Source organism: Chrysemys picta, chromosome 8 (genome assembly GCF_011386835.1).
Source record: "Chrysemys picta bellii isolate R12L10 chromosome 8, ASM1138683v2, whole genome shotgun sequence".
Taxonomy (NCBI): Eukaryota; Metazoa; Chordata; order Testudines; family Emydidae; genus Chrysemys; species Chrysemys picta.
The window spans coordinates 50110133-50123615 of NC_088798.1; the positions used below are offsets into that span (position 1 = coordinate 50110133).

Genomic DNA, 13483 nt, shown 5'->3' on the forward strand with positions numbered 1-13483 from the left:
ACATGTCTGTGAATGAGCTCTCCTCTTCCCCTACCTAGAACTGCCCCTCACCTGTGGCTCATCTGGGCCAAATTCCACATCACTGAAGTGGGGAGGGACACTGTAACCAAGCATTGCTTCTAGCAGTATTCAGAAATTATCATAGTCATCTATTTATGTATTTAGTCTTTGAAATCCTGAAGTTTTGTTTCTTTCTATTATCTTCCGTCCTGTCAGCACATGTTGACACTCAGTCTGAAAGCCTTTCTTCTCATTACAAAAATCTACGATATCCCGGCTCAAGAACTCAACATTTACACTCTGTACACTCCCACAGCCTAACTCCAGTTTCCTTGTGCCATTGGTTATCTATCTATTTTAGGAGCTTAGATGGCCCCATCACTGCAATATCCAAGTACCTCACAATCTTTATCCTTTAAAGCATTCATCCTCATTAGATACCTATGAAGTAGAGAAGCACCACTGCCCCCCCCCCTTTGACAGATGGGGAACTGAGTATAGAAAGAATGAGTGACTTGCCCATGATCACACAGTAAGTATGTAGCTGAATAGGAAATTGAACCCAAGGTCACCAGAGTTCCAGCGAGTGCCTTCAAAACTGGACCATCCTTCCTCTCTACATTGAGTAATGGAGGGGTGATTGTGATTAATCATAGGAGAAAGTTGGGTGGGTTTAATTTGGATAAATTGCTCTAGTATACATGTTTATCTAAACCTATCTGAACTTCTGGGTATCGTTTTCCTCCCTGAATATCTCCCTTCTTATGATTCCCCTTCTCCTAATTCAACCAGATGTTTTTTTCTTCCCTTATCCCCAATCTCTTCCATTTGTTTCTATTCATTATAATAATGTATACAGCTTCCAAAAGTGTGCAAGGCACTAATGCCCAACCATGTGCCTCACCCATCCTGGCTGATTGTCCTCCTATACCAGTGAAATTTTTTTGCTGCTGATGCATCTCAGACTGTGATCATGCTCCTTTCCATGACCTCCAACAGACAACTGTCTTCAATAGCAAAACACCAAGTCTACTGCAAGTTCTTAACAAGTCTGGCAGACACTGTCAACTCTACTATAATTCTGAAATCGCATGTACTATATGGGATATTTTAGTCAGAAGTGTCCTGATCTGAACTGAGCATCTCTATCCCCAGAAAAAATACAAAAGAGGGGAGAAGACTTATAGACAGCAACACAGCACAACACTGGGTAGTTCCAAATATGAATCTTGATCTGAACTTTGCTTCATGGGCCCATTTATTATAATTTTTGCATAATACACATAAAACTCTGGAAATCCAGGTAATAGATCTGTTGGTTTCATTAGGTCTTGGACTAAAATTGGATGGAAACTGAAAAAATAAAAAAATAAAATAAGTCCATGAATAATTACCAGAATAAGAAACTTCATTCTTTTTGACTGTGCTCATTCCACTTTTATGTGTACTGCCTGTAAATATTCCAGTAAACAAGATTAATTGCAGGAATGTTCATGGGAAAAATAGTTTTATCTTTGATTCTGACAGCCCAGGTGCCAGTGCATGCCAGATTCTCAGGATAACTCACTTATATGTTAAACTGATAAGAACAGATACTACACTTGATCTTAGCTCATAGTGAATATCAAAGGAGATGTTGATTATATTGTTTTTGTCTGTCTGAATCCTGTAGTTTGCTATTACATTACTTCTACATTATGTGTACCCTGTAATTAAATAACCGAAGATCAAAGGTGTTACTGAAGAGTGTATTCAGGTGTTAGAACTTCATGAAACCTAATAGAATGTTATGTGTATAGTTCTCACTTATCTATTCCTATATAATGACAGACATTTGCATTATGTATATCTCTGTATCTAAATCACTCATCAAAGAAGAGTGCTAACTTCAAAGCAAGGGCCACTGAGTTCATAATGGGAATCCACAGACTCAATCTGCATTCCTCACAACCAACAAAGGAAGGCCCAGGTGGGTACAGAAGCTGTCTGCTAGTTTTTTGTGTGAAGAAGATATAAAAGGTGGATTCAAGGAAACATCCTTCATCTTTGGACTGCTAGAATTCCAACAGGGTGGAAATACTTAGTGAGTGGACAGAGATCCCAGAGTTATCCTGGGTAACCCTGGAAGACTTTTGGAGACTGGCGGATTACTACATCTCTGCTAACATTTGGATTTACTAATTTTGACTCTCCTGTTAATGCATTTTCCTGCTTTAACCTCTCAATAACTGTCATTTCTTTTTCTTAGCTAAATCTTTAGTTAATTTACTAGAGAATTGGCTACCAGTGTTGTTTTTGGTTAAGATCCAGAGTACCAATTGATTTGAGGTAAGTGATTGATCCTTTGGGATTGGAAGTATCCTAATGTGATGTGATTTTTGGTTTATTTAATGTTTTATCAGAAAATTCAGTTTGTCTGGGTGGCAAAATAGGCTGGAGGGTTTAAGGGAACTGTTTATGACTCCATGGTAAGACTGAGATGATGATCCAGGAGCGTACATTTGTTACTGGCTTTGAAATCTAATTATAGAATACACCACCAATTTGGAGTGTCTGCCCTATTTTCTGACAGTCTGACTTGAGAGTGGCATTAACAGTTGTGAGCCATTCCAGACAGCACGACAAAGTTAGAATTCAAAAATAGTAGGAGAAAGGGAAAGAATTCCAACATGAGTATTCATACCATCTAGCAGATTCTAAAAGTTGCAGGGCGGGTTGGGGGAAATTACCAAGTGATTTTTCTGTCCAAGAAAAAATAACATAACATCCCAAGACTGGACAGGAAGCAGACTGAACTGCCATATTACAGACAGAGATGAAACCCCTGCTGTACTTGTTATGCTACTACATAGAATTATTCTATCTAGACCTGGCTAAATAAAACAAATTCCATTTAAAATATTTAATCTGCCATGGGGGGTGGTTGAATAATGCAAACAATATTTCTTGAAATAAGTTGTTTGCCAAATAACTATAAAAATGGCAAAGATATTATTTGCCAACTAACATCCAATCAGCTGTTCTCCCAGTCACTCTCCAAAGATGTAAATCTGGCAGCTTTTGCAAGATCTAAATACAGTTTAAATAAGGAATACCCCAGCACTGCCTAAGCTATTTCCATATATTATCATAATTTTCAAGAGAACTAATTTCTCATTCTTTATGTGTGTTAGCCAAATAGTTATTTGTTTAGAAAATACCAGGTCTGTTCAAATTTTCTAAACCTTTAGATTCCCTTAGAGTTTGCAGACTTTGAAGTGACATTTACAAACTCATTTTCTACACAGCTTTTAAGAAACAAATTATCAGACTGAATATTTAGTCACTCTTGTCTAGGCTCAATTTAAATTAGAGTTCCAGAAAGAAAAGGCCAATGAGTCATCCAATAAAATACACCAGAAATTCATTATAAAATTGCTTTGCAGAATGATGATCTCAGTTTTTCACATTTTTTTTAAAGGAAAAATGGATTGGATTCTGTTCACTGGAGACATGCTGAGCTATTTGGCAGTGCTGAACAAACTGTAATAGTTTTATATATTGTGTTTCATACACAACTTTTACAAACTGTGTCACAGGTAACAATAGTGTATATTTTAAAATACCATCAGTAGAGTACATTGGTTATATTAAGGTACCACTAAGGCTGCCTAATTAGTTGATGAGCTACAGCGGAAGACTGAGTATCTCATTAAAATGCATTGGGCTAGATTCTGATCTCAGTTACATGGGCAGAAATTTGGAACAGTTCCCCCATTTTAACTGAGAACAGAATCTTTCTGGCTCATTAACTGAGCTACCTGTATCCCCCACCACACACACAGGTGCCATGGTGGATGCAGTTAAGCACTTTTGCATACTCCATACCTAAGAGGCTTGTAGAACATACTTGTACTTGTGTATGGTAATATAGGAAGGACTGAGGTGATAATATTTTAGAATCATGGAAGGCAGAAGTGGCCAACTCTCCCTGAATCAATCACTGTATCCCACTCTGATGGAACCCCTGGGGCAGGGACAATGACCCAAGAAAATATTTGCATAAATATGAACCTAGATATATGCTTCTCTGCTTGCTTAAAGCAGTATTAGTAGATGTTCTACTGGGTTGAAGACAGCACAGCATTGCTCACCTCAAAGCACATACTTGCAACACCAGTCCTAACAAGACCCTCCCTCCCCCAGCAGGCTCCACAATAGTGTGGCACAAAGCTGACACTGGATCATAATGTGACAGGCCACTTCTTCACTTATGATCTGTCTATATTGAAAACTGTACAGTGGGAATAGTAAATTATTTTTTTCAAGGTCCAAATTTCTTGGTCAAGGTCAAGACTCCAGAGAAAATAAAAAAATAATTTTTTTATGATAATAATTAATAATAATAACTAAATAAAAAGATTTTAGGATCCACTCAAAAGCATCTGGTGGTCCAGATTTGGTCCGCTGTCCAGTTATTGACCACCCCTGTTGTATAGCCTAGCACCTCTCCCTTCCACACACAGATGACTCCAGAACTGCTTACTGAAGATGAAGTTATATTTATTCCATAAAGGCCATACGTGGCAAGCAGTGGTCCCTGGTTAAGTCACAGATAGATGCCATTTCTATGTATTGAGGTATTAACATGGATTCACAGATTTAAGAACTGAATGCAGAGTAGCTTTCATATTTTCAACAGAGCTACTTGCTCATCCCACGGCAGGATACATTTTGCACTGTGTCCATTTATTTTATGAAACAGAAAACCGTAAGAGAAAAAAATGTTTCAGTTGATATTGTTTAATGCACATGCACAGCAACAGTGGCAGGGTTGCCAAGCAACCAGTAAGTAGCATGATTTAGAGTGAAAGGGGTCTGGATAAATGGAAAGAAGAGTCAGACACACTTTCATATGGGTGAGAGAAGACTTCAATCTGGGAAGACTATAATTAAAAACAAAGTAGGGTGGTTTAAATGTCTGTCTCTTGCCCTTATTATCTCATTACAACATAATCAGATAGTTGCTTCTTCTGAAAAGATGGACTAAAGGCCAGTTACTCATTGGATAGAGGTTACATGATCAGGCTGAGGATCATGTCTACACACAATAGAGCATTAAGTTAATTTTAGCGCTCAAGAAAGGTGACAGATGGATAGACCTATAGAATGAAAGTCCTTTTGTTAGCAAAAGAATGTACAGTTCAAGCAATGACAATGCAAGCGTCTCCATACTGCTCCACAATGTGTCTCAACTTTGACCTATAGGAGTCACCCTGAAGTGATGAGAGAGTAATTCATTTTTCATATCCATTTAATCCTTCACTTCTGTGCCAAAAATGTCAGACAGTACCAGTTCTTCTAGTAGTCCTGTGACATAAACACCTATTTATCAGGAACTGAATGACAATTTGCATTTCCTGAGTTTCATTTTGTTTTGGATTGAAAGGAATGCAAAAAATATCAAAATAAGCATTATCATAGGGAGAATGTTTCATGAGTCTCAGTAGAACCTGTGGCATTACACATGGTGTACGGATAAAATAGAAAACCTTTCCCTCAACCATTCCTGACTAAAGGAGCTTGTAGATGGCATAAACAGAAAAGACAAAGGATGAAAAAAGAAACAAGGGGACACAGAACTTCTGACTCTCAGCCCAGGGACCTTACCACTCGATCACACAGCCTATCTGCACATGAGTATATTAGAACAGAGTATTGGTGAGAGAGCACAATAGTTTTGGCTCATCCAAAACTAAACGAGTATTTGGACAAATACATGCTTGAGATGATGTGCCAGAATAGGGACCTATGGTGGGAATGCGCTAAAATAAAAGTGTTTTGGAAGAAAACAACACATAGAATTTTCAAGATCACTAAAGTTAAACTACTCAAAGAACTGATAGTGATTTTGTTAGTTTACAGTCAAAAGGAGCTTACTGACTCAGAGAAGGTCTCATCGATAACACAATTATTACTAGCAGCCAGATGTGGGATAGCTTGTTTTTTTTGGAATGGACAGATATTCCAACATTAGTGCCATGGAGAAATAAAGTATGGGAAATTCTTTCACTGGAAAAATCAGGATCAATGAGATTTCAAATGCATGTTTAAATGTTTGCAGTTTAAAGAAAATGAATATACCAATAATGATATTCACCAAACACAAGTACCAGGTAAGTCGTTTTTAAAGGTAACAAATATAGTTTATGAATAAGATTTTTCAATGCTTTCATGGAAAGTTCATGTGTATTAATTATAACAACATAAAAAAGTGTAAAAAGGCATCAAACCTGAACACTTTCTTGTATTTTTTTTAAATGAATAAATAAGAGGAGGGAGCAGAAGAAAGCAAATGACTAATTAATTAAAACTGACAAGTGATGTACCATAGAGGATAATGTAGTTTGATGTCCTAATACATTGTCACCAATGTGCTTAAAAAATCTCTCTTTAAAGACAATAGCAATGCTCATTCAGTGCACTTTACTTAAGCGTCCCAACATCTACTTCATAAAGGGCATGATCCAAAGCCCAGTGAATTCATTGGTAAGACTTCCATGGACTCAAATGAGCTATGGCTCAGGAAAACAAAAACCCAACACAAATCTGGCTTTCTTTTCAAAAATCTATTTTAACAATCTAGGCTAAAATATTTTTCAAAAAGAACAATAACTAATTTTAACAAATATATTTTAAGAAATATGTTTTTGTTTCACATTTAACATATAGCCTGGATTTAGGCTGCTAAAGAGCTTTTACATAGGATTCATTGGTAGATTAAAAATAATAATAAAAATAGCAGTTCCATTCAGGACTGGCTCCAGCTTTTTTGCCGCCCTGAGCGGCGAAGCGGGAAAAAAAAAAAGATACAGCCCGATCAGCGGCACTTCGGCAGCAGCTCAGCCGCGCCGCTTCATTCTTCAGCAGCAATTCAGCGGCAGATCCTTTACTCCAAGAGGGACTGAGGGACCAGCCGCTGAATTGCTGCCAAAGACTGGACGTGCCGCCCCTTTCCATTGGCCGCCCCAAGCACCTGCTTCCTTCGCTGGTGCCTGGAGCCAGCCCTGGTTCCATTCTAGTGCTACTTGCAAGATATGGAGTTTGCTAGCCACATAAGAAAAGCACTGATATTCATGCAAGTCAAACACCACATTAATAGCATCCTGTAAATCCAAGATGTCCAGAGATCTGCAAAGCTATAATTGAAGTGTTCTAAAAGCATGCTTCTATAAAAAGAAGATAATAGTCCCTAAAGTGGACTTTTCATTAGCATCCTCAGTTGCAAAATTGACATTAGCCGGTTCTACAAAGGTCACTGACAAAACGTAACATACCCCCATACGTTTTGATTGGGTGAAACAATATTTTGGATAGAATGTGTTAGTTTTGCAATTATTTACAAGACTAAAGATAAACTTAGCCTCCCATTTTTTTAAGGAAGTTCATACTCATCGAATGCAGTGCGCTTTAACTTAAAAATAACGTAAAGTAATTTGTTTCAGGAGAAATATCATGTAGTTATATAGAAAAATTGACTTTAGACCTGGTAAAACAATTGTGGTTCTTTTGTGTGAAAATTTGAGTAAATGACAAATATTTTTGTCAATTTTAATTTTTTTAATTAGTTCTATAGCTGGTTATAAAAAAGGCTTTTTTGTGATTTTAAAAAAAATTCATCCTGTTTTTTCAATAACATATAGAAGGGGAAAACACAAAATTTGGAACATTTCAGCCAGTGCTAGTAGACACATCTGCAACTTAGTATACATAAAGAGCACTGCAAACATGTTTAAGTTAAAGTACGGTAGAAGCCCCCTTGGGCACAATGCTGCCCTTCTTGATCAGTTACACAATTGTGGATGTCCAGAGGAGAAAAATCAGTCCCCAAGCTTTTTGCGCCGGAGGCCATACAAGGTAACAGTGATCCCCTTGGCCTTAAAAAAAACTATGACTCTATAAGCCCATTTGTTTCTGTTTTATTCAGCTAAGGGAAGAATAATTCAATCACAATTAATATTGTCTATGAGAGAGGCATTTATTCTTTGGTTTGAAATGTTGCCTGTCTGTTTCTGGCCTTTAGTGTTTTCTAGCACTTTCTCACTTTGTGTCTCATGGATTTCAGTCTATCTCCTCCCAGACAATGATTCATGTTGCACTTTACAGATTACAAAAACATGCTTTTTGTGGTATTTCCCTTAGTGACAAAGAAGTTTCAGATGAATTTGTATTCTGTTATTACAAATATGTGAACAGGGTTCTTTTTGGAGGGCCAAATTCCGCTAATTGTTATTCATATGAAGAATCCCAATGAAGGGAGATACTCTCATGCACAAGGTGAGAAAGATTTGGCACTAAAACCAGGGCGGTGAGTTATATGGACTCCTGATGCCCGGACTCCAGGAAATTCAGGGGGGCCTGGCTCCACCAATGTTTGGGGCTGGGCATCTCCCCCAGCCCTGCCTGCCACCTCTGCATGCCTCCCGTGGAGTGTCCCTGCCTGCCCTGGGCAGTGGGTGGCTGTCCCCTGCAGCTCCTTGCTGTGCTCCCTCACTGGCCGCTACTGCGGCCGGCTACAAGGGAGCAGCACTGGGGGCAGGCTGAGGCGGCTGCTGCACCTGCGGAGGGAGGAAGCGCATGGCAGCCACACCCCCTTCGCCCCAGGTGACTCTGAGTTGACTCCAACGGTGGGGGGTTATCCTGGCTGTACCTCCTGAGCAGCAGCCTTGGGGGGCTTGGGTGACTGTCGTGCTGTGGGGGGCGGAGAGGGCCCCCCTTCCCCTCTGCCTCTCCCCCAGAGCTCACTGCTGCTGGAGGGTAGACTGTTGGGGGGAGTCCTCCTCTCTAGCCCCCCGCCCCGGCCCTGGGGCAGCCTGCCTGCTGCATCCCAAACTCCTCATCCCTTGCCCATCCCCATGCCCTGCACCCCCCGCACACCCCAACTCTCTGTCCCAGCCCACAGCCTGCAACTGGCACCCAACCCCCCTCCTGAACCCTGTACCCCAAACCCCCTCCTGCATCCCAAACCCCTGTCCCAGCCCAGAGCCCACACCCAGCACGGGGGCACAGCAAAGCAAGGAAAATTTAACTGTTTCATGTACCAGCCGTGCTGCAAGTGCATGTATCAAATTGGAATTCTTTCTTGCTGTGTGCTGGTTGCTGCTCAGGTGCCTGTACCTTTGCTGGAAAGGGGACAGGCACAGGCTACGGCGCTGGGCAGCTCCAAGGGAGCCCATGGACTGAAAGGAGACCCAAGACACACAGTATTGCAGCAGGGGCAAGGAGCCTCACAAGTGCGGGGTCTGCTACTGCCCAGGGTGGTGTGTTTAATAACCCAATGCTTTGACGGAAGGAAATGACTGAGGGGAAGCATCCACGCATGCAGGTGGGCAGGCTGTGTGGATTAATGGGGTAGTCAGTGGAGCTGTGCAGCAAATGGTGAGTGATGTTGTTTCTGAGGTTTCCTCCACAGCATTCCAAAGATTCAGAGGGCACAAGGTCACCTAGAACCAGGATGTTCTCTTCCACCCAACACAAGGGATGGCGGTAATGCTGATCCCAGGGGTGAGTGTAATCTAAATCACCCAGAGGTTGGAGGAATTGGTGGCAGAGGTGGTATCCAGCCCTCCAGCCTGGCAAAAGGTGGAAGTGGCAGGGGTCACAACCAGGTGCAGGGACCATGCTCAACCAGTCACTCAGTGAGTTCAACCTATTAGGGTATTAAATAATCTGGGCCCAGGAGTGGAATGTCCAGAAGTCTGGGCAGACCCACTTAGAGGTGGCACCTTCAGTGGGGGCACTGATGGTATGACACTGCTACTGCAAGCTAATTTGCATTTACTACAGCGGTTTCAGGCAGCTAGATGTGCAGGGTCTGCACAGAGTGACAGGGTAGGCCCAGCATGGGCTCAAGTTTGGGCACCAGGACAGAAAAGAGCACATGGGCACTCATTGGCCATCAGGGCATGTAACCACATGAGACAGAGTAGACACTCCCGGGGGCCTATGGGGGAGCAGGTCTCTGCGGAACTCCCTCCAAACAGTCCTCAGTACAATTATGCCGGGGTGGTTTACCCGATGGGAGTTCACCTACTCAGTACAACTAAATATAAAACCCTCAGAGGTGAATTCGTGGATACAATATCCCTAAGTTCACAGACATTAAACATGGGCAAGGCATGCAAAAGAGCGAACTGTCCAAGAGGCCAAGGGTGCCTAGAACATAGGAAAAATTGGGAGGCTGCCCTCGTCATCTATGCGGGTGTTATGGTACAGGCCTACCCAGACAACAGCCCTGTTTTTGTTAAGTATAAGGATGTAATTAGGCGGGAACACAATATGTTTGGGGGCATGTCATAAGCAGTTTCGATTAAGGGCAGCAACACAAACTGGAATAAGATGGCATCACACACTGTGGTTGAAAGGCATAACACCAAGGGTGCCAGGGGTTTGTTCATACCGCAACAAGCTCGAAAGGGGCCCCGGGCATGTAACAGTATTTGCTGGGCATTTAATAATGGTGGTTGTTTTCTCAACCCCAGTAGATTGAGGCATGTTTCCAAGATGACTACTGCTAGCAATTATATTTCGACAAGGCTATGCGCATGGGCTGTTCAGTATCCTGTGCAGCTTTTCAGAAATTCAGTACAAGGTTGCACTGGGCAGTGGTGCGATCAGTGGGACTAAACCAGTGCATTACTTGCATAATTTTTGTCCGCAGGGCGAGCTGAGTCAAATGAGTGTTTTTACCTGTTGGACACATTTCAGGCCCTGGCTAAATAGTTGGGGGAACCCCTAGCGAAGGACAAAACAGAAGCCCCCTTCCACTACATTAACCTACCTGGGCATTGAGCTGAACTTTGCTTGCAGGGTTGTTGTCCCGGGGTGGGCGTTTTGTGCCCAGCTGGCAGCGGCAACGGCCGGCATAGCTAGGCCACACAATTACATACGAGTCACTACTGACATGTAGGAAGACTTGTGGGTGTGGGAACATTTTCTAAGTCAATTTAATGGGGTATCATTGTGGAGGTATAAATGGTTATTAATCTGGGGATCGGAGCTGGCTAATATAAGGGTGTGCCTCTGGTGCGACAACATGGCAGTGGTACAGTTATCAATCGCCAAACTTCCAGATCACATAGGATTGTGAACTTGGTAAGGGCATTTGTTCTCCAATGCTTAACCGTCAATATCTGTTTTTTTTTCTTCCAAGGACATACTGGCCATGGATAATGGCATAGCAGATGCCTTGTCTCATTTCCAGTTTGCCAAATTACGTAAGCCGTGGGCTCTCTGGATCCTCGATCACACATGGGACAATTGGTTCTTTCTCCCCAGTAGGGCTGCTAGCCAAGAGGCCATTTGCAGATGTCTGGGAACCCAGTGGGGTTGGGGGGAGGCAGCCAAGCAAATTGCTGGTGCCTCCTTATGGCGAATGTTCAGTGCAGGTACTCCATAGGGAGGGCAGGCAGTGACCAGATAAATGGCCTGGTAAAGGACTTAAAAGGAGGTACTGATAAAGGAACAGAATGGGGGAGGAGGTTCGGTGACTCCTATGATTGGTACGGCAGGGAGCCAACCCCTCCCCCCCCAATTCTCATAGCCCTCCTTAACCCTCTTACGAGGCTGGTGGATGGTAAGGTCCAAGCCCTGGGTTGGCTTGGAGACCTGGATGGAAGCGTGGCTGGTGGAAGACTCAGATAATTGATTTGAATAAGCATGGATTTGCCTGCAGTGTACACTTTATCTGCCGGGTAGTCCCAGACATCTATATAATAAAGTTGTGGCCTGCTTAAAACCCATAACAAGTCTCCTGTCCTTCTTGCGGTATACCCAGACAATGCTGAACTTTTTGGAAAATCTGGCCATTTGTTTTGGTGTCTAAATGAGAGTTGAGTTCTTTGGAAAATCTGGTACCTAATGGTGAGGTGAACTTGGAAAGGCAAGAAGCAGAGGACCTGGTTAGGTTTGGGCAAAAACCTTAAGAAACACAAACTAAAATTATATATAGGTAAGGCCTTACTTGAATTGCAGGATGAATGTTACAAGATTGCATCTGTGTTGCGGACAAGCCACAGAAAATTGTAGAAAACTAATAATGGACCTTGTTATTCGCAGTAATAAAGTCCATTATTACTTTTCCACATTTTTCCACTGTCAGCTGCCCAGGGCTGAGAGTGGGGCTTCCCACTCTTGGCTGACCAGGATGAGAGCGGGGGCTCCAGATGTTGGCAGCCCGGGACTGTGAGTGGGGGCCCCAGGGCACGGGGCTGACAGAACAGGTTCCTGTTGTCGGCTGCCGGGGCTGTGTGTGGCACCCCAGTGCTGACAGATATTAGCTCAAAGTGGTTTAAGCAACTTAAACTGCTTTAAGGCCCCAATCTAGGAAAGCATTTAATTATCTTAAAGAATGTGAGTAGTCCATTGACTTCAGCACTTAAGTACTTTTGCTAGATGGATGTCTGTATATAAAATTCACCAAGGTGCAGAGGGCCTTAAGGACAAACACGTGATTCACTTTCTCAGCTGGAAAGAGCATGTCAGATTTCACAATGTGTCATAGCATTTACAGTACTATAGCACTGTTGGGGTGGACATGACATATTCTGAATGAGGTTATGCAGTTATGATTTTACTTAGGTTGGTCAGAAATAAGAACTGAATTTTGCTCAGTATAACATTTAAAAAAATGTTACTTCAAATAGGATAATAAAAATACATGCACATGCACACACACAACAAAACCAATACATGATTCACTATATTTGCCACATGCAACGAGAAGATATTTGACTTGTTAAAACCACTGGGTATTTTCTCCATTACTGAAACAAAAGCTGTGTTCTATTCAAAGATGTGATGTAAATTGAATAGAAAATATTACACTTCATATATATAGGAAGGAAGCTATTAAAGATGCTTATCTTTCAAACATTTTAACAGGTTTGGTTAGTCACCTTTGATGAATAGTTGGTTTTGTTTGCTTGCTTTGCTTCTAGGCTTTCATGTTTTCCTCACCATTTTTGCAGATTTTGCCAGAATAGTTTCTCCAGTGGCACTTATTGCCATCTATGGGTTTGTTCAGGTTGTGCAAAAATGTCAGACACTGTCTGTATCTCCCTACTGAGGGTAGAGGTGGTATGGTCAGATCCTAGGGCAGCTCCTTCCTGCAGCTGTGGCGTGGGGGGCACATCAGGGCTAGGACAGAGTAGACTGAATTTTGGTGGTAACCACCCACCGGTCAGTCCCTTAGGGGACGTTACCATTTCAATCAGCCCCAAGGCTCCTTTCAGCTCCACTGGAACTATTGCCAGATTGTTAATCCAGCCAGAAAAGAAGGGAGCTGTTTCCAACACCATGTGAGACCTATCATCTCTGCGTCACCTCTTGGAAGCTGGCCCAGGTTCCATGCTCTGGCCAATGATCTGATGAAAGATTTTAGTTATGAAGAACTGCAAGTGAAGGTAGTGTGTCGAAAAGTTGCTCAGTAATTGCATGACATTGG

At 42.1% G+C, this 13483-nt stretch overlaps 1 non-coding gene across 1 annotated transcript; it reads right to left on the bottom strand.

Moving 5' to 3' along the window:
- Positions 1-1439: 1439 nt before the first annotated feature.
- On the bottom strand, positions 1440-1637 carry LOC135973319 (U2 spliceosomal RNA). Its single transcript, XR_010590121.1, has one exon. It is a non-coding gene; the product is annotated as a U2 spliceosomal RNA (small nuclear RNA).
- Positions 1638-13483: the final 11846 nt, after the last annotated feature.